The 22,260-nt window shown below is 47.2% G+C and overlaps 1 protein-coding gene across 4 annotated transcripts in view; it reads right to left on the bottom strand.

Moving 5' to 3' along the window:
• Positions 1-22,260, bottom strand: part of RNF8 (ring finger protein 8) — a 292,936-nt gene that overhangs the window by 47,973 nt on the left and 222,703 nt on the right. The gene's annotated exons all lie outside the window — the stretch shown is intronic.

The raw sequence follows: 22,260 nt of genomic DNA, 5'->3' as shown, positions 1-22,260 counted from the left end.
CTTGTATCTTTAACATAAGCTCTTTGGATCCGAGGGATCTTCAGATAGCCTTGAATGACAGGGAGTCAAGAAAGCCCTCAGAGTTCTATTTTAAGCTTCTGGAAAGATGCCAACCTCTTCTTTTGATGGTAGGGTCCAGGGATGTTACTTTATAGGTAAATAACTTTTCTTCAAAAATGGTTCCGAATTCATCAACAATAAGGATGCCTCAGCAGCATCTTGTTAACATGTTACCTGCCTCCTTGTCTTGCAAGCTTTTCCCCAGAAATCACCATTTATGGGATCATTGGAAGCACAGTCACTCGTATACACTTTTACTGGAAGAGGGTCAACAAGGGAGTAATCTGCACTGGTACACAAGGGTGGAGACCTAATGGCATCCAGAAATAATTTTTATGTTGCCAACTCCCCATTTCGAATTAGTGGCAATATGCGGAGTCTGGTAAAAATTCCCAAACTGTGACAAGCCGGCTGAGTGATCTACCACAGTGGCGGGTGACAGGCAACTTCCATTCCGGGAACGATCCACAAGTTACCAGTAGCATGCATGCTCTTTGCCGATCGCAGGAGGAAGCACATAAAAATCTGGTACATCTCCAGATTTTAGCTGAGTTTGGTGCATATGTAGATGCTTGACTTCGGAATCCGAGCTTCCCATTTTATTTTATCATTCTATCCAAAAATAGGGCTCCCAGTTTGTGAAGGGCCTCTTAATCTAAAGCGAAGAGTTGAAGGTGATTAGAGCGACTATGAGGCTGCTGCAATGTCTTCCTTCATCTTTGTGTCCAACACAATTACTGCAACTATGCCCTCACCTGTGGTATAGTGCACCCTGCCTTAGGGCTGTAAGGCCTGCTAGAGGGGTGACTTACCTATGCCACAGGCAGTGGGATGTGGGCAGGGGTACCAGTTACAAGGGACTTATCTGTGTGCCAGGGCTGTGCCAATTGTGGGAACAAAGGTACAGTTTAGGGAAAGAACACTGGTGCTGGGGCCTGGTCAGCAGGGTCCCAGCACACTTTCAATCATAACTGGCATCAACAAAAGGCAAAACGTTAGGGGGTAACCATGCCAAGGGAGGCATTTCCCTACAACTACTACACCATATACATAAGAATCATTTACAAAGATTTTAAGGCCAAATAGTATACAGTTACCTTTTCCCTGGTTACCAGTTTATGAATGAAGTTCTAGGTTTTTAAATCAATCTGGTCTTCATCTAGTATGCACACTGTTTAAGGAAACTCTAGATCACTTTTACATGTTTGTCTCCATTTACATAAAGCAGTATGTTGTTTCTACCACGGTTTCAGTTGCATATGAGCAGAAAGGCCAGTGTCTGTTCTTCAAATGGCAAAAAATGAATGGTGACTGAGAGAGGGGCCAAATGTATGTGTACTTCAACGCTTATAAGAACATTCTAAACCATCTTCATTTCAAGTTGATTTATGAAGAATAGACTTTTTGTTTATGGAGGACTTTCAATAATCTATTTAGTTTATTTATCTGGTAGGTTTCCTCTCAATTGAAAAGGTATCAGACGATTTCAAACCCAAACTTTCACTGAATGCCAAATCACTTGTATTCACACTAGACACCAACCTCACTTTCAAGGAACACGTTGCCAAAAAACAGTCTGGCTCCAGCTCTCTCTCTCTTCTATAGAAGGTCAAACCATTTCTTCCAGAAAGCCATCATATTATTGTATCTGGATAGTGGTAATGCACTACTCCATGGCCTCTGAGACTCCACACTGGCACCCTTTAGGTGTATACTACGCGCCACAGCACATCTCTTCCAGGGCCAGAAGAAAAGTGATCACATCACCCCCATTCTGATGGAACTCCATTGGCTCACATCATATTCAAGACCAGGTGCATCATTTATAAGGCTGTCCCAACCAGTACCCCGGCTTATCTTTCAGGCAGGCACATTATCTCTGGTAGTCCTAGGCACAACCACAGCCAGGACATCATCAGACTACAGCTGCAGACAAAGGTGGAAAAAAGTTGACAGCAGGCCCAAGATCTGGAACAACATCCCCATATATCACTAGGAACACACCGACCTTGCTCCAATTTAGGAAAGAGTTGAAGACTTAACTCTTTAAAGAACACCACGCCATAGTGCATGAACCACCCAAACCCTGCTTCGTTTTCTATTACTTGTTGACTTTATGCTTATCTTTGGTCATGCACAGTGCTCTGCTCCCTTTCGGCTAGGTTCATGCTACAGAAATACCATATACATACATACATACATCTCTATCACTGCCCTGGGCGATGTCTATAAAGTACTCTTGCAGCTCCGTGTGTGGGACTCCATCGACCAGCAGGCTCATGGCCCCAGGAGGCAGTCCCTGAGCATCCTCACCTGCTGCTGATTACATCGCTAAAAGAGCACTTCCTTGCTCCGAGCCGTGGACATCATTAAGCACTCTTGCAGCTCAGTGTGGGGGACTCCATCGACCAGCAGGCTCAGGGCCCCAGGAGGCAGTCCTTGAGTATACACACCTGCCGCTGATTACAGCGCTATAAAGAGCGCGTCTTTGCCCCACAACGTGGGCCGCTCCGAGGCCAAGGGTAGGCCCGTCCTGCGCCCGTCAGCGACAGGAGGCAGCAGGGCCCCCCCCCTTGGCTCCACTTCTGGATACAAAGGAGTGGAGAAACTGAACCACTACATGGGGGTGGACTCAATAGCCTTATTTACCTGTATTCTGTCTCTCTCTGTTGACACTGTTGCCACTGCTGATGCTGGCCCACCTACCTGAGTACCTCGCATCTTGGGTAAAGGAGCCGCTTTGCTGTAGGTGTCTGAATTCCTCTGCTGGGTACTCGCGACTCCCCTCCCGGTTCCTCCTCCTTTGAAGTACCCTGGGGAGGGGAGTCAATTTTTCCTGGTCCTTGGCGCACTTGTTGTTGGCTGCACTCGGGTGTCTGACCCCAGTTCCAGATCATGCAGATCGCAGGCCGTCACCAGAGACTGATTGGGTGTGTGGCGGGAGAAGTGCATTTCCCGCTGTTTCCTCATGGGACTCCTTCAGTGACGCCGTGTAGGTCGGCAACTGCCATCCGTCTGGGCTATTGCCAGAACAGCGGAGGCATTTGTTAAATTCTCCAAGACCATCCTGGAGGGGCAGGGAGTAAACCTCTGCCCCAGAAGGCTCGCTGGGAGCCATATATTAACCCCCAGTCGCGGAAGTATGTTTGAGGAAGGTTCGCAAATTGAAGGCAGGTGCCAAGGAATCGCCTGACTCACTAACAAAAAAGGTCACCCATTGGCTTAGAAAGGTGAGGGGTGTAGATAAGTCATCAGATATGACATACTTACGGCCACTCGATTTAGTAATAACCACCCAACATATGACTACATTGACTTGAAGCTGGTAAACTATGAGATCGCCGAGGGCTTAATATCATCAGAGCACAGATTTAGGCCCCCTATTGACTCGCAAGTAAGACTCAAGGCCAATGCTCCTTATCTCCCCCCAGCTACATCGGCAACCTGCCTAAGCTCCTCCCGCCCTCTTCTAGCTTCACTACGGTTCATGTAGCTAATCTATCAAATAGAGCAAAACAAGACCGCCACACCTCCCGGGTATGAAATCAGATCCTTACTCATCGAAGCAAAGTGGCCCAATAGCTAATGCTGAATGCTCACAGGCAGGGAATCTGAGGGTAAACACCAGAGTCCCCAAAACTCCTGTAATGCAAAAGTTCGGATTGACCAATTCACCAGGGCAGGACCTGGGCACAACTCTTTGTGAAAACTCCAGTCAATGTTGCAGAGGTCAGGACTAAGATGGGGGATCCTGAATGGGGAAAATTAATTGGTTAGCACCACATCATCTTACTGCAAGAAACTTGGGCAATAGAATTGGTGTTTAGTTATGGATACATTATGTTTTCTTCCAATGCTGAGCCTTCAACCTAAGGGAGGGTGTCTCGTGGGTTGTTGATATGGCTAAGGAAGGACCTATTTAGTGCAATCAAGCACACCTGCGACAATAGCAGAGGTATGTTACGATTAGTAATCAAAACTGGCTCCAACAAAGGGGTGAGGAACATTGCCATTTTTAACATCTATCTATACTCAGTTGGCTCCTTGTGAACTCAGGAGCAGTATAGTGTTTATCGGCTTGGACTAAGGAGCTAAATAATAATTACTCAAAAATCATGGCAGGAGACTGTAACACCCACATCTCTATAGTAATCAAGATTTGGGCCCAGGAAGACACAGTGAGTGATCCTAGGAGATCGTCCCATGTTCCAATTGACATCACAATCAGGACGCCTAAGGTCTCTGCCCACATTGTTGATTTACTAGAGGCCTATGAGCTAAAAGTAGTGAATGGGTCTACACCCTCTGATTTCCCGCCTCATCCAACTTTTAAGTGACGGCTGTGTTCAATTAACATCGTATACATTTTCTTAGAAAGCTCATTATGGCCCTATGTGTTAGACGTGAAGGTAGTCCCAAGGCCAGACAGCGACCATGATGCACTGAGTGCACTCTTTCACAGAGAACCGCTTGTGAGCACCAATCTCTCAGATAACAAATGTGTAAGCCCAATAGAGCCCAGCAACAACAGGAGGTGCATAAAATGGCAAATGCTTGCAGCTGACATCAAAACCCAAATCTATAATCTATTTGTGGATAAATTGGCCTCATTGGATGGCAGGGATAGGGCCAACATGAACTTTGTGAGAACTCAATGCAAACTCATGGCGTCCCTCTAACCTCTTTTCACAAAAGTGGGCCAAGGGGGAAATTACACATCAAAATCTCCAGGATGGTTTAAGAGCGAGTACAGGCTAGCTAAAACCAAATGCTTAGAAGTAATTAAAATGGGTTAAAGAGGGGTTATTTGTGCAGCTACAAAAGCATATAGGACTATCCTGACACAAGCCAAAAGACACTTGGGAGAAGGAACAATGGGAAGAACTGGTAGATGCTCTGCAGAATAGAAACACAAAGGGCTTCGGGGAGCATCTAGCAGATGGGTCCCGTACCATACCATAGACAGACACCTGGTAACAGAGGTAAAATCAGAGGCCTGGGTAGCCCATTTTGGTGAGGTCTATAAGGATTGGCACAAGGACATAATCCAGGGCGACTCAACTCTCCCTCAGACTTTCCATTAAACAAGGGCTCGGATATCGAGGGATGGCTCAAATATTCAGATTGGAAGGAAAATTAGTGCTCCTTAGTGCATTCAACAGACATGACAGGGACTAGTACAGGTAACCTTCTAGTCTTAAGAGGAGAGGACAGATCAGGCTTTCAAGACAATGAAAAAAGAGAAAGCACGGGCCCTGATAGTATTCCCAGCGACTTATACCTTTTGCAACCTGAGATCTGAATCCCCTACCTGAATGCCTTGGGAAATACCATTGCAAGTAGAGTGGAGACTCTCCCCTTCCTGGAGTCCTGATATATAAAGTGGGGAGGAGGGACATACCATCCAACTACAGACCGATCAGTCTGATCGACTGTAGTCAAAATCTTTTGTAGGCAGGTGTTAATAAGACTGCAAACTTGGATGTTAGACAACAAAATACTCTCAGACTGGCAAGCAGGCTTTACGTCAAAGGTTAGTACCAAGGACCAAGTCTTCCGCTTCATACGGACATGTGGAAAGTAGGTTACCATTAGGCGGACCATCTTTGTGTCACCTTTATTGATCTAAGAGCTGATTTTGATTTGATACCTTGGGAAAACTTCAGGAAGGCTCTTGATTCCAATGGCATTCCCGCAGGCCTTCTGAGAATCTTATGGCTATTACACACAGATACATATGGTCAGATGAGGAGGAACAATGGTGGGGACCTCCCTCTCAGGATTCCAATTAATCGCGGGGTTAGAAAGGTTGTGTATTAGCTCCCACGCTTTTCAGCTTGTAAATAAATGGAGCTGTTAACTGGCTAGCCCAATGCAGGCATGATGCCCCTAAATCTGCAGGCACTAGCCTGCCAATACTCATGTTTGCAGACAACAAAGTCCTTATTTCCAGAACGCCATCAGGTCTCCAAGCACTCTTGGATAGCTTTTCCAAAATTTGCTTTGCAAGACGTCTAGAGGTAAATCCTTCTAAGTACAAGTTCATGACTTTGAACCCTCACAGGTAATTTAGAGGTAGGTTGTAGTTGGATAGGGTGCCCCTGGAGCAAGTCAATTGCTTTGATTATTTGGGCGTTAGACTGCCTGCAAATTTGTCCTGGACTCCTTAGGTTGAGAAGAGCAGGTCAGTTCTCCATCCAAGGTCTTCTGCTATAGGTAGAAAAGATAAGATCACCTCTAGTGGTGCTGTTTCTCCTGCCCTTGAGGTCTATTGGGCTACTGTTATGGCAGGTGCCACGTATGGGGAAGAGCTCTGGGGATATGCTGACGTGTCTGCACTTATCATTACTGAAAATACATTTAAACAGTCACTGATTGTAGGAGGCTGGCCTGGTTTGTAGTGGGTACCTATGGCACTTACACCTTATACTAGGTCCAGTTATACCTTATTAGTGAAATGTAGGCAGGTTCTAGAAGCTTTTCTAGAGGTAGCTGTAGCTGAGCAGCCAAGGCTTATCTAGGAGACATGCAAAGCTCATGCAGTACCACTGTAGTCACACAGTACTCACACTCATGAAAGAAAATACTCAGTGTTACAAAAATAAAAGTACTTTATTTTGGTGACACAAATGTCAAAAATACCACAGAAACTATACTCCCTTAAGAGGTAGGTAATACACAAATTATATACACTAGTATGCAGAAATAGCTGTAAAACAGTTAGAAAACAGTGCAATAAGTGAAAATCACAATAGTTAGAAATGGGCCTGGGGGAACACAAACCATATACTAAGAAAGTGGAATGCGAATGTCGGTTTCCCACCTGGGCAAGTGCAGTGTGTAGAGGGGCGCTGGGAGTATTAGAAAACTCCAAAGGTAAGTACTAGAACCCACCCCAGAGCCCAGGAAAATAGCAGTACAGTACAGTAACTTTCCCAGAACACACAGAAACGCGAGAAAGAACATTATGCAAGAACCAGAAGAGACTGCAAGACACCAGCAGTAGATTCCTGGACCTGAAGACCTGTGGAAGAAGGGGACCAAGTTCAAGAAGCACAGAAGAGTCCAGGGAGAACAGGAGCCTCTGCTAACCCGGATGAAGGTGCAAAAGAAGAAACACCAGTGAAGAAGAACAGTCAGTATTGCACCCAAGAAGATGGGGTCAGGTTCCTGGTTGGTGTAAGCGATGCCCCATGCTGGATGGAGGATTGGAGTCTGGTTTGTGTCGCTGGAGTCTGCCAACAAGTCTTGGCACACGCAAAGCTCGCAGTTAACAGAAAATGGCGCTGCCCGGGACCAGGAAGGACCAGGTGGACTCTACCCAGGAGGGGAAGTCAGAGGAGGCTCTGCAACTCAGAGAGCCACAGAAGACCAGGAAGCTCACACAGGAGTCCCACAGCACGGGGACAAGGGAGGTGCAAAAGGAGGCCCATGCAGCACTACAACAAAGGCTCCCACGCCGCTAGAGAACCACTCAGGAAGATGTGCATCGCAGGATAGAGTGCTGGGGGCCGGAGCTGCACGGTGCACAAAGAACTTTGTGGAAGGATGCCAACAAGCCTTGGCAACTACAAAACATGTGGTGCATGGGGGTACTATTTTGCCTGGGGAGGCAAGCTCTTACCCCCACCAAAGTTGGACAGCAGGACTTCAGGACCATTGGGAACACTTCAATCCACCATCCGTGATGCAGGATCCACGCAGCTCGTCTGGAAAGGGGATCCATGCAGCCGGTCATCGATGCAATGAAGTGCCTGCTGAAGCAGGGGAGTGACTCCTTGTAGGAGGCTGGACTGGCTTGTAGTGAGTACCAAGGGGTACTTACACCTTGCACCAGGCCCAGTTATCCCTTATTAGTGTATAGGGTGTCTAGCAGCTTAGGCTGATAGATAATGGTAGCTTAGCAGAGCAGCTTAGGCTGAACTAGGAAACGAGTGAAGCTCCTACAGTACCACTAGTGTCATATGCACAATATCATAAGAAAACACAATACACAGATATACTAAAAATAAAGGTACTTTATTTTTATGACAATATGCCAAAAGTATCTCAGTGAGTACCCTCAGTATGAGGATAGCAAATATACACAAGATATATGTACACAATACCAAAAATATGCAGTATAGTATTAGAAAACAGTGCAAACAATGTATAGTTACAATAGGATGCAATGGGGACACATAGGGATAGGGGCAACACAAACCATATACTCCAAAAGTGGAATGCGAACCACAAATGGACCCCAAACCTATGTGACCTTGTAGAGGGTCGCTGGGACTGTAAGAAAACAGTGAGGGTTAGAAAAATAGCCCACCCCAAGACCCTGAAAAGTGAGCGCAAAGTGCACTAAAGTTTCCCAAAGAGCACAGAAGTCGTGATAGGGGAATTCTGCAGGAAAGACACAAACCAGCAATGCAACAATGATGGATTTCCAGTCGAGGGTACCTGTGGAACAAGGGGACCAAGTCCAAAAGTCATAAGCAAGTCGGAGATGGGCAGATGCCCAGGAAATGCCAGCTGTGGGTGCAAAGAAGCTGCTACTGGACAGTAGAAGCTGAGGATTCTGCAGGAACGACAAGGGCTAGAGACTTCCCCTTTGGAGGATGGATCCCTCATGCCGTGGAGAGTCGTGCAGAAGTGTTTTCCTGAAGAAAGACCGCAAACAAGCCTTGCTAGCTGCAAGTCGTGCAGTTAGGGTTTTTGGATGCTGCTGTGGCCCAGGAGGGACCAGGATGTCGCCAATTGCGTCAGGGGACAGAGGGGGCGCCCAGCAAGACAAGGAGCCCTCTCAGAAGCAGGCAGCACCCGCAGAAGTGCCGGAACAGGCACTACGAAGTGGAGTGAAATGGTGCTCACCCGAAGTCGCACAAAGGAGTCCCACGCCGCCGGAGGACAACTTAGGACGTCGTGCAATGCAGGTTAGAGTGCCGTGGACCTAGGCTTGGCTGTGCACAAAGGATTTCCGCCAGAAGTGCACAGAGGCCGGAGTAGCTGCAAAAGACGCGGTTCCCAGCAATGCAGTCTGGCGTGGGGAGGCAAGGACTTACCTCCACCAAACTTGGACTGAAGAGTCACTGGACTGTGGGAGTCACTTGGACAGAGTTGCTGGATTCAAGGGACCTCGCTCGTCGTGCTGAGAGGAGACCCAGGGGACCGGTGATGCAGTTCTTTGGTGCCTGCGGTTGCAGGGGGAAGATTCCGTCAACCCACGGGAGATTTCTTCGGAGCTTCTAGTGCAGAGAGGAGGCAGACTACCCCCACAGCATGCACCACCAGGAAAACAGTCGAGAAGGCGGCAGGATCAGCATTACAGAGTTGCAGTAGTCGTCTTCGCTACTTTGTTGCAGTTTTGCAGGCTTCCAGCGCGTTCAGCAGTCGATTCCTTGGCAGAAGGTGAAGAGAGAGATGCAGAGGAACTCTGATGAGCTCTTGCATTCGTTATCTAAGGAATTCCCCAAAGCAGAGACCCTAAATAGCCAGAAAAGAGGGTTTGGCTACTTAGGAGAGAGGATAGGCTAGCAACACCTGAAGGAGCCTATCAGAAGGAGTCTCTGACGTCACCTGCTGGCACTGGCCACTCAGAGCAGTCCAGTGTGCCAGCAGCACCTCTGTTTCCAAGATGGCAGAGGTCTGGAGCACACTGGAGGAGCTCTGGGCACCTCCCAGGGGAGGTGCAGGTCAGGGGAGTGGTCACTCCCCTTTCCTTTGTCCAGTTTCGCGCCAGAGCAGGGCTGAGGGGTCCCTGAACCGGTGTAGACTGGCTTATGCAGAAATGGGCACCATCTGTGCCCATGAAAGCATTTCCATAGGCTGGGGGAGGCTTCTCCTCCCCTGCCTTAACACCTTTTTCCAAAGGGAGAGGGTGTAACACCCTCTCTCTGAGGAAGTCCTTTGTTCTGCCATCCTGGGCCAAGCCTGGCTGGAACCCAGGAGGGCAGAAACCTGTCTGAGGGGTTGGCAGCAGCAGCAGCTGCAGTGAAACCCCTGAAAAGGCAGTTTGGCAGTACTAGGGTCTGTGCTACAGACCCGTGGGATCATGGGATTGTGCCAACTATGCCAGGATGGCATAGAGGGGGCAATTCCATGATCATACACATGTTACATGGCCATATTCGGAGTTAACATTGTGAAGCTACACATAGGTAGTGACCTATGTGTAGTGCACGCGTGTAATGGTGTCCCCGCACTCACAAAGTCCGGGGAATTTGCCCTGAACAATGTGGGGGCACCTTGGCTAGTGCCAGGGTGCCCACACACTAAGTAACTTTGCACCTAACCTTTACCAGGTAAAGGTTAGACATATAGGTGACTTATAAGTTACTTAAGTGCAGTGGTAAATGGCTGTGAAATAACGTGGACGTTATTTCACTCAGGCTGCAGTGGCAGGCCTGTGTAAGAATTGTCAGAGCTCCCTATGGGTGGCAAAAGAAATGCTGCAGCCCATAGGGATCTCCTGGAACCCCAATACCCTGGGTACCTTAGTACCATATACTAGGGAATTATAAGGGTGTTCCAGTATGCCAATGTGAATTGGTGAAATTGGTCACTAGCCTGTTAGTGACAATTTGGAAAGAAATGAGAGAGCATAACCACTGAGGTTCTGGATAGCAGAGCCTCAGTGAGACAGTTAGGCACCACACAGGGAACACATACATATAGGTCACAACCTTATGAGCACTGGGGTCCTGGCTAGCAGGGTCCCAGTGACACATAACAAACACACTGAAAACATAGGGTTTTCACTATGAGCACTGGGCCCTGGCTGGCAGGATCCCAGTGAGACAGTGAAAACACCCTGACATACACTCACAAACAGGCCAAAAGTGGGGGTAACAAGGCTAGAAAGAGGCTACTTTCTCACACAACCCCCCCCCCAAACGAAGGACAATAAGGCTAACCTTGGCCAGTTGAGACTTTATTGTCTAAGTGGTGATAAGTAGAGAGTAGCTCTGCAATAGACTGGTTACTCCCTTTATCATCCACTATATGGTTACTTCCCTGTGGGGATGTAAACCATCCTGTTTAAAGTTTTTTAGCTAAGCAACAATGTGAAGATGTATTTTCAGAGTTTCTATCAGTAAGTTTTAATTTAGAGCAGTGGGAGTTGTCCACTGAACCTATTTGTAGTGATGGAAATGCCAGACAGGGATGCTGTCTCAGTAAAGCCATAGCTGGGCAAAAACTTTGTCCATATGGCTGGAAGAGAGAACAGGGATGCTGTTTCTCTTTAGTTGGAGCAGGCCAGGGATGCTGTCCTATGAGCTCCACACTAGGGCAGGGATGCTGTCCTAAGTGTTGTGAGGCAGTGCAGGGTTTCTGCACTAAAGTTTCTCTGGGAGGGTTGGAGGGATGCTCCATGTTAACTAAAATGGTGCTCTTTTTCTTACCAATGTTAGTTATCCCACAGAGAGGTACTTCCACTTCAGGGAGTACAGTTTTGCCAACTGATGATTCCCTTGGAACAGGTGCCACCCCAGGAGAGGTTTCTCCCACCACAGGAATGGTATCCTGAATGGTAGGGTGGTTAGAGGATACTGTGATACCCCTTTTTCCTGTTGTTGGAGAGGGATCCTGAGTTTTCAGGCCTTCTCTCCTTTGCTTTTTCATTTCAGTAGAAATGAGAGGGAACAATTCCTCTGGGATGCCTAGCATGGCTGCATGGGCATAAAACTCTACATCAGCCCAACCTGAGGCCTCTAGGTCATTACCTAAGAGACAGTCTACAGGTAAGCTAGGTGATACTACCACCTGCTTAGGGCCAGTAACTCCACCCCAACTAAACTGAATTATAGCTAAGGGAAGAAACTTAGTGGAGTTATGGACATCAATAATCTTATACTGTTGTCCAATGATGTGGTTGTTCAGGATGCACTAGGTTTTCAGTCACCAAAGTGATACTGGCACCTGTGTCCCTGTAGGCCAAGGCCTCAACACCATTTATTGAAACTGTCTGCCTGTACTTATCCATTGTAAGGGGACAAGCAGCCAGTGTGGCAAGGCCATTGCCACTAGGTGTGACAGAAACTGTCTTGGGACTGACTACCCCAGTTTCTACTATGGACCCATAAGTGAACCCAACTACACCCTTAACTTGACTGTTGCCAGCAGTCCCACCACTAGTACCACTACTGCTAGGGGCACTAGAGCTTGATGTATTAGTGGTGGTAGGCTCAGGGGGTTTACCTGGACAGGACTTATCCCCTGGCCTATGGCCTCTGTTTTTACACACAAAGCACCAAGGCTTTTTAACTTGTGTAGGTTGAGAAGAAAAGGAATAATTTGTTTTATCCCCACCCCCTGAAGAGTGTTTAAGATTAGAAGTGGGATCTTTGGTTTTACTCTTATCCCCATGCTTATCTTGAGAGTTTTCACCATCTTTCTTCTTATTGCCATCTTTGTCACCCCCTGTATGAACTTTTCTGTTCACCCTTGTTCTGACCCATTTGTCTGCCTTCTTTCCCAATTCTTGGGGAGAGGTCAGATCAGAGTCCACCAAGTACTGGTGCAACAAATCAGACATACAATTATTAAGAATATGCTCTCTCAGGATTAAGTTATACAGGCTTTCATAATCAGTAACTTTACTGCCATGTAACCACCCCTCCAAGGCCTTCACTGAATGGTCAACAAAGTCTACCCAGTCTTGTGAAGACTCCTTTTTGGTCTCTCTGAACTTCATCCTGTACTGTTCAGTGGTTAAGCCATAACCATCCAGGAGTGCATTCTTAAGAACTGTAAAATTATTGGCATCACTTTCTTTCACAGTAAGGAGCCTATCCCTACCCTTTCCACTAAATGATAGCCATAGGATAGCAGCCCACTGCCTTTGAGGGACATCCTGTACAACACAGGCCCTCTCAAGTGCAGCAAACCACTTGTTAATGTCATCCCCCTCCTTATAAGGGGGAACTATCTTGTGCAGATTCCTGGAATCATGCTCTCTTGCAGGATGACTATGGGGAATACTGCTGCTGCCACCATGGGTTTCAAACCCAGTTTTCTGTCTTTCTCTTTCTATTTCTAAGGACTGTCTATCTAAATCCAGCTGTTGCTTCTTGAGCTTCAGTCTGGATTCCTCCACTCTCAATCTATTGAGCTCCCTTTCTAACACTCTGTCATCAGAGTGGGTGGGAGGGATATGCCTAGAAACAGAAGTATGGTGAGAATGGACAGAAGGAGACCTGGCCCTAACAGAAGGCATCCTAACAGCTTAGTTAACAGAAACATCACTTCTACTGTGATGAGAAGGAATACTCTTGCTATGATGTGAGACAACACTATCAGTATGGTGTGACTCTACATCAGTACCAACTATGCTAGGTTGTCTGATAATGGGCAGGCTAGGAAGTTTCTTTTCTGAATCTTTTCCTAAGGGTGTCCCCGGGTCAGATTGGGAACCATTAGCTACTTTTTCAACAGAAGGGGCACCTCTGGCCTTATCCTGTTCTACAAGCATGTTAACCAACAGTTCTCTGGGGGGATTCTTCCCTACACTTAAACCTCTTTCTATGCAGAGACTCCTTGCTCCTTTCCAGCTAAGGTGATCATAAGCAAGTTTGGACAGATCAACAGTTTGGCCTGTGCCAGACATTTTAGAAAGTGTTTAACTGATAGAAAAAGTGAGACAAAAGTTTTTCAGAACTTTTTAGAAAGACAGAAAACAAAACATTTAAAACTTTTAAGAACTTTTAGAAAGTTTAGAGGTACTTTTCAGCACTTAGAAAAGAAGTGAAAAGAGGAAATGCAAAACTTTTTGGTTAGGTGTACATACACTGAACTTGTTTTGTATATTTTTCTCTTATGAAAAGTACAATGACAAAAGTGGTAAGTAGTTACAAAGCACTTATCCCACCGCTGCACAACCAATGTAGGAGGCTGGACTGGCTTGTAGTGAGTACCAAGGGGTACTTACACCTTGCACCAGGCCCAGTTATCCCTTATTAGTGTATAGGGTGTCTAGCAGCTTAGGCTGATAGATAATGGTAGCTTAGCAGAGCAGCTCATGCTGAACTAGGAGACGAGTGAAGCTCCTACAGTACCACTAGTGTCATATGCACAATATCATAAGAAAACACAATACACAGATATACTAAAAATAAAGGTACTTTATTTTTATGACAATATGCCAAAAGTATCTCAGTGAGTACCCTCAGTATGAGGATAGCAAATATACACAAGATATATGTACACAATACCAAACATATGCAGTATAGTATTAGAAAACAGTGCAAACAATGTATAGTTACAATAGGATGCAATGGGGACACATAGGGATAGGGGCAACACAAACCATATACTCCAAAAGTGGAATGCGAACCACGAATGGACCCCAAACCTATGTGACCTTGTAGAGGGTCGCTGGGACTGTAAGAAAACAGTGAGGGTTAGAAAAATAGCCCACCCCAAGACCCTGAAAAGTGAGTGCAAAGTGCACTAAAGTTCCCCAAAGAGCACAGAAGTCGTGATAGGGGAATTCTGCAGGAAAGACACAAACCAGCAATGCAACAACGATGGATTTCCAGTCGAGGGTACCTGTGGAACAAGGGGACCAAATCCAAAAGTCACAAGCAAGTCGGAGATGGGCAGATGCCCAGGAAATGCCAGCTGTGGGTGCAAAGAAGCTGCTACTGGACAGTAGAAGCTGAGGATTCTGCAGGAACGACAAGGGCTAGAGACTTCCCCTTTAGAGGATGGATCCCTCACGCCGTGGAGAGTCGTGCAGAAGTGTTTTCCTGAAGAAAGACCGCAAACAATCCTTGCTAGCTGCAAGTCGTGCAGTTAGGGTTTTTGGATGCTGCTGTGGCCCAGGAGGGACCAGGATGTCGCCAATTGCGTTAGGGGACAGAGGGGGCGCCCAGCACGACAAGGAGCCCTCTCAGAAGCAGGCAGCACCCGCAGATGTGCCGGAACAGGCACTACGAAGTGGAGTGAAACGGTGCTCACCTGAAGTCGCACAAAGGAGTCCCACGCCGCCGGAGGACAACTTAGGAGGTCGTGCAATGCAGGTTAGAGTGCCGTGGACCCAGGCTTGGCTGTGCACAAAGGATTTCTGCCGGAAGTGCACAGAGGCCGGAGTAGCTGCAAAAGACGCGGTTCCCAGCAATGCAGTCTGGCGTGGGGAGGCAAGGACGTACCTCCACCAAACTTGGACTGAAGAGTCACTGGACTGTGGGAGTCACTTGGACAGAGTTTCTGGATTCAAGGGACCTCGCTCGTCGTGCTGAGAGGAGACCCAGGGGACCGGTGATGCAGTTCTTTGGTGCCTGCGGTTGCAGGGGGAAGATTCCGTCGACCCACGGGAGATTTCTTCGGAGCTTCTAGTGCAGAGAGGAGGCAGACTACCCCCACAGCATGCACCACCAGGAAAACAGTCGAGAAGGCGGCAGGATCAGCATTACAGAGTTGCAGTAGTCGTCTTTGCTACTTTGTTGCAGTTTTGCAGGCTTCCAGCGCGTTCAGCAGTCGATTCCTTGGCAGAAGGTGAAGAGAGAGATGCAGAGGAACTCTGATGGGCTCTTGCATTCGTTATCTAAGGAATTCCCCAAAGCAGAGACCCTAAATAGCCAGAAAAGAGGGTTTGGCTATTTAGGAGAGAGGATAGGCTAGCAACACCTGAAGGAGCCTATCAGAAGGAGTCTCTGACGTCACCTGCTGAACTGGCCACTCAGAGCAGTCCAGTGTGCCAGCAGCACCTCTGTTTCCAAGATGGCAGAGGTCTGGAGCACACTGGAGGAGCTCTGGGCACCTCCCAGGGGAGGTGCAGGTCAGGGGAGTGGTCACTCCCCTTTCCTTTGTCCAGTTTCACGCCAGAGCAGGGCTGAGGGGTCCCTGAACCGGTGTAGACTGGCTTATGCAGAAATGGGCACCATCTGTGCCCATGAAAGCATTTCCATAGGCTGGGGGAGGCTACTCCTCCCCTGCCTTAACACCTTTTTCCAAAGGGAGAGGGGGTAACACCCTCTCTCTGAGGAAGTCCTTTGTTCTGCCATCCTGGGCCAAGCCTGGCTGGACCCCAGGAGGGCAGAAACCTGTCTGAGGGGTTGGCAGCAGCAGCAGCTGCAGTGAAACCCCTGAAAAGGCAGTTTGGCAGTATTAGGGTCTGTGCTACAGACCCGTGGGATCATGCCAACTATGCCAGGATGGCATAGAGGGGGCAATTCAATGATCATAGACATGTTACATGGCCATATTCGGAGTTACCATTGTGAAGCTACACATAGGTAGTGACCTATGTGTAGTGCACGCGTGTAATGGTGTCCCCGCACTCACAAAGTCCGGGGAATTTGCCCTGAACAATGTGGGGGCACCTTGGCTAGTGCCAGGGTGCCCACACACTAAGTAACTTTGCACCTAACCTTTACCAGGTAAAGGTTAGACATATAGGTGACTTATAAGTTACTTAAGTGCAGTGGTAAATGGCTGTGAAATAACGTGGACGTTATTTCACTCAGGCTGCAGTGGCAGGCCTGTGTAAGAATTGTCAGAGCTCCCTATGGGTGGCAAAATAAATGCTGCAGCCCATAGGGATCTCCTGGAACCCCAATACCCTGGGTACCTTAGTACCATATCCTAGGGAATTATAAGGGTGTTCCAGTATGCCAATGTGAATTGGTGAAATTGGTCACTAGCCTGTTAGTGACAATTTGGAAAGAAATGAGAGAGCATAACCACTGAGGTTCTGGATAGCAGAGCCTCAGTGAGACAGTTAGGCACCACACAGGGAACACATACATATAGGTCACAACCTTATGAGCACTGGGGTCCTGGCTAGCAGGGTCCCAGTGACAAATAACAAACACACTGAAAACATAGGGTTTTCACTATGAGCACTGGGCCCAGGCTGGCAGGATCCCAGTGAGACAGTGAAAACACCCTGACATACACTCACAAACAGGCCAAAAGTGGGGGTAACAAGGCTAGAAAGAGGCTACTTTCTCACACTCCTTCACTCCAAGGTAGATTCCTTCACTCTTCTGGTGCAGGCTGAAGACAGGCTGTCCTCTAAGGATGCACGACCGGGAAACAGTTGCAGTTGCTGGCAGGAGGTGAAGACACAATGTTGTAGAAGTTGTCTTTGCTTCTTTGTTGCAGTTTGAAGAGTTCCTGGAGTATCTAGATGCAGTTTCTTCTGTGGGAAGGCGAAGTAGAGGATGCAGAGGATTCCTGGTGGAGTCTTACAATCCAAATCTGAAGAACCATCCAAAAGAGAGACCTTAAATAGCCCTGGAAGGGGGATTGGTCAGCTAAACAGGTAAGCACCTATCAGGGGAGGGCTCTGACATCATCTGTTGGCAATGGCCACTCAGATGCTCCCAGAGTTCCCTGCCAACCTTGAATCCAAGATAGCAAAACCCAGGGACCCTCTGGAGGAGCTCTGAGCACCACCCCTGGGGTGGTGATGGACAAGGGAGTGGTCACTCCCCTTTCCTTTGTCCAGTTTCGCGCCAGAGCAGGGACTGGGGGTCCCTGAACCGGTGTAGACTGGATTATGCAAGGACGGCACCAAATGTGCCCTTCAAAGCATTTCCAGTGGCTTGGGGAGGCTACCCTTCATAGCCTGTAACACCTATTTCCCAAGGGAGAGGGTGTTACACCCCTCTCCCAAAGGAAACCCTTTGTTCTGCCTTCCTGGGCTCGAGCTGCTTGATCAACAGGAGGGCAGAAACCCGTCTGAGAGGTGGCAGCAGCTGGAGCTGCCTGGAAAACCTTAGAAGGCTCCCTTGGGATCCCAAGCAACCCCCAATGCCCTGAGTACCTAAGTACCATATACTAGGGACTTATAAGGGGGAACAAGTATGCCAATTGTGGGTGGGTGAAATACTGGGTTACCAGTATGCAACAACCATAATTTAAGGGAGAAAGCATAACTACTGGGGTCTTGATTAGCAGGATCCCAGTAGACACAGTCAAACACACTGACAAACAGGCCAAAAGTGGGGGTAACCAAGCTAGAAAGAGGCTACTTTCCTACATTGCTCAGCCTTCCCTAGAGCATCTCCCTCATCCCCCTTCATATGGATCTCTCTTTACAAAGAACAGATCATACTATCCATCTAATATTATGACCTATTAGGTGCGTCTGCAGTCCACAGAGGAACTGGCCCTATTCTGGGAAGTACTGACCGAGTACATTGAAGTTGCTAAATATGCATGCACCCCTTGGCTAAGAAAAGCAACTGGAATGGCAGAAGTGTGGGAATCCCCTGCTTTATTGAAGAAAAGTATTCTTATCAAACTGAGACAAGCATTTTGGAATTGAACGCTGCAACAAATATGGAATGAGCATAAAGGGGGCAGCCTTACTGAATTTTGTTTTTATCTCACAAATGCTTTCCCCCCAAAAATAAACATTTTATGAAGTTCAGTTTTGGTGCTTGGCCCCTGGACTTCCTTACAAGCAAATGGTACAAGAAAGGTTCTGTATCACCATATTGCCCATTTTGCTTGACCACCTCAGACACTGAAAACCACCTGTTTTTCTGCCCATCCTATGTCATACTTCAAAGGAGGTGGATTATTCCTGTCTGCAAGTTACTAGGCACATCTCAACTCGGGTGGCAAGTAGAATCCTTAAATGTGACACCACAGAATACATTGCTTTTGCCGTCTCTAGGTTTCTAAGGTGGGCATGGAGAATTTGCACAAAAAAAGTTGGTAGGGAGATGAGAGGGCAAGCAGTAATTATCACAATGGTTTAAGCCAAAAGTTCTAAACATCCTTTTATGTTGTGATGAAGGCTGTACTGTCCTAGTTTTATTGCAAACGTATTTTTGGGAACCTGACCTTTTGATGGTTTGTATTTTTGTTTTAACATACTGTGCACAGTATTTTATTGATTCAAATTATTTTATTAACTATGTAGGTATCGTTTTTATGGTTTTTGAAAACCCCAAATAAAGAATTACTATTTCCTATTTCACTGTATTTGTTAAGGACTGTAACCTTGTTTTTCATTTCTGCAACCAATAGGTTTCCTGCAATAGGAAACTGCCTATTGGTTTAAAATAAAAACGCTATAGTTTTGTGATGGAGTTTACTACTTAACAATAAATGTCTTTTACCTTCAAAAGAGGTTTTGATTTAGAATGAAAAATTTCCTAGCCATCGTAACGGAAAGTTTCAATTCTATTAAGGAAACGGAGGCGAGAATTAGGCTGTTCTTACTATGTTTTATTTCCACAGCAGCCATTCAAAGAACATCTTAAACTGGAGAACAACAAAGGGAAACTTAATTTGTCATCATGCTTTAGAACATATGCAGTAACACAGTGTCCCTTTCCAAGTCCCCTTATGACGCTCCATCTCCCTCGTTCTTCCAGCGAACACAGCCTCCCCACACTATCATCACTCCTGTTTGGAATATTCTGTCTCTGAGATACAAAAGGAAAACACGGATATAAACACTGCTCTCCTACAGACTCTCATAACACCGTAAATACTGTTCAATGAAACCATTGCACATAAAAATAGAATAAATTATAGGTCTGCGACTTTAACCTAGGTACCCCAACAAGCTAACAGCAAAAGTATGACCAATTGCCACTTTGCGTTATTAAACAAACCTAAACCATAAGGATGCCCACGTATACCCCCTGATAAATGGATTCCTTAGGACAGTTTTGAAACCCCCTCAATGATGTGGGGAGAGACAGAGAGAAACCTGCGTGGGTGGACTAATCCTCGCCTCTGTGTCCTTAATAGAATTGAAACATTCCATTATGATAGCTAGGAAATGTTTCATTCTATGTCAGGATCAGAGGCGAGGATTAGACTAGTTCAAAGCTTATCCACTAGTACGGATGCAAGATGTTGGACTGGTTTTGAGGTAAAAACGATTGAAAATAGAATCCGATGACCAGTCCGCTGCGTAAAGTATGTCTTCCAGGTGAGCGCCTTCGAAGCCATGGTTCCATTGATGGAGTGAGCACCAAAGGAAGAAATATCAATGCCAGCCTTCTCCATAGACCATTTAACCCATCTGGCTGTAGTGGGGGAAGAAACCCTTTATGTGGCTTAGTAAGGGCGATGAGGAGCTGTCTTTACCCATGAGGGGAAATCTCTTCCATCATAGATTCGTGGGCCTTGAAAGTTCTAACTACACACAGTTTAGGAACATCAAGGAATGCGGGATAGGACACTACAGTTGAATTCGATTTTGTCCTCCTAGAGATATGAAATGTCACCCGCTACCTGTTAGATCTAAGGCACATACATCCGAGACCATCTGGCACAAAACCAGACAAAGTAGAGTTGCCTGCTTCGCTGACAGTTGCTTCCTGGATAGATATTTATCCGCAGACCACAATTTAAAGAGGCGCAGTACTGCATTAACATCTGCCGTGACTGACACCAACCCAGCCAACTGAGACCAAGATGAACGGTATCATCTGGTAGTGCTGTCCACCCACTATTTAGAGAGGAATGCCGCAGTTTCCCGTGAAATCCTCGGACTTTCCAGCGTTCCTGGTAATCCTCCAGGCCATGAGACTGAGCGAGCTTTGTTCCATCAGGTTGTGACAGTTCCCAATGGGATCCCTGAGGAGATCCAGAAATAGGGATAGATGGATTGGAAAATCCCAAGAAAGTTCCATCAGAACTGGAAACCAAACTTAAGATCTCCAAATCGGGGTAACTACTACTAGGTCCGCCATTTGCCTCCAAAGCTGGGTTGACAGTCTCATGATGATCCCAAATGGGGGAATGCGTACCTCATCTCCTTGCTCCAGCCCTGGAGAAAAGTGTCAGTTGCCACCGCATCAGGGTTCAGTCTCCAATTGCAGTATCTGTCCAGTTGATGGTCCAGGCGGGAGGCAAACAGGTCCATGGTAAACGAACCCCACCTCCCCACCTATCCTGAATTTCCTGAAACACCCAAGGGTGTAATTGCCAGAGGGTGGCATCCCACCAATGTTGGGTGTGCCAGTCTGCCACCACATTGTCTAACCTTGGGAGATGCTCCACCGTCACTGAGATTTGACGGTCCAAGCAGTAAGAAGTCCCGGGCGTACAGCAGTCTGGACTTTGTCCCTCCCAGATGTTTGATGTAACAAACCACCACCAGATTGTCCATCTTGAGAAGGACACAACACTGAGCTTTGTCTCTGGTCCAGCATTTGACTGCAAAGGACCCTGCCATCAATTCCAGATTTATGTGGAGTGCACGCTCTGCTGAAGACCACTTTCATCCTGTGGAGAATGGTCCGCAGCGGATTCCCCAACCCGAGAGGCTGGCGTCGGATTCTATAACCAGATCCGGCTGGGACCTAAAGATGGCACGCCCCTTTCAGACTTCATATGTCCTCTTTTGCCTCGTTCGAGAGGGGAACTGACTGGGAGTAAGTGAGGCCTTTGCAGAGGTGAGATATTTTCAGGCATTGTAAGGCCTGATAATGTAGATGGCCCGGATAAATGGCCTGAATGGAGGATGACAGGAGGCCCACTATACGGGTTATCTGTCTGATGGAAGTAGAGGGTTTGGCCAGTGTCCTCTTGGGTTTGTCTCTGATCCTGAATAGTTTCCGTGACCGGAGGCTCAGAGAAGCCTGTACCAAGTCCACCACAAATCCCAAGAATTGTATGGTTTGTGTCGGAACGAGGGATGTCTTCTCCTTATTGATTACAAAACCCAGAGACTCCAGTAATGTTACTATTTGTTACAGGTGGACCGAAAGGCATGAGGGGCATTGGTCTATGAGCAAAAGGTCATCCAGATATATCAGAAGTTGGACCCCTCTCACTAGTAGATGTTACACCACTGGTTTCCTGACCTTGGTAAAGCATCAAGGAGCAAAGGAGGGACTGAAAGGGAGGGAGTTGAATTTGAAGGCCTGAGAGCACCAATGAAACTGGAGGAAGTGCCTTGAGGTGGGAAAATGGGGAACATGAGATAAGTGTCCTTCAGGTCAAGACCCACCATCCAGTCGTTTTCCTGCAGTAAATCCTTGAGGAGGTGAATACCCTCCATTTTGAAATGTCAAAACACAAGCCACTTGTTGAACTCCTTTAGGTTGATAACAGGGCGTTGACCCCTTTTGCGTTTCTCCACAAAGAATAGATTGCTGAGGAAGCCCTGGGGATGTAGCTGAGCAGGGGAATGCGCCCGTTGCATAGCAGCTCTGAGACCTCTGTGTCTACAAAAACTCTCTGTGGTTGGGAGAATATCAAGGGTTGTGGCCTGGTTTGCTGGACTGGGGAACCGTA

This window comes from Pleurodeles waltl, chromosome 5, assembly GCF_031143425.1.
Source record: "Pleurodeles waltl isolate 20211129_DDA chromosome 5, aPleWal1.hap1.20221129, whole genome shotgun sequence".
Lineage (NCBI taxonomy): Eukaryota > Metazoa > Chordata > Amphibia > Caudata > Salamandridae > Pleurodeles > Pleurodeles waltl.
This window is presented reverse-complemented; position numbering and strand designations above follow the sequence as displayed.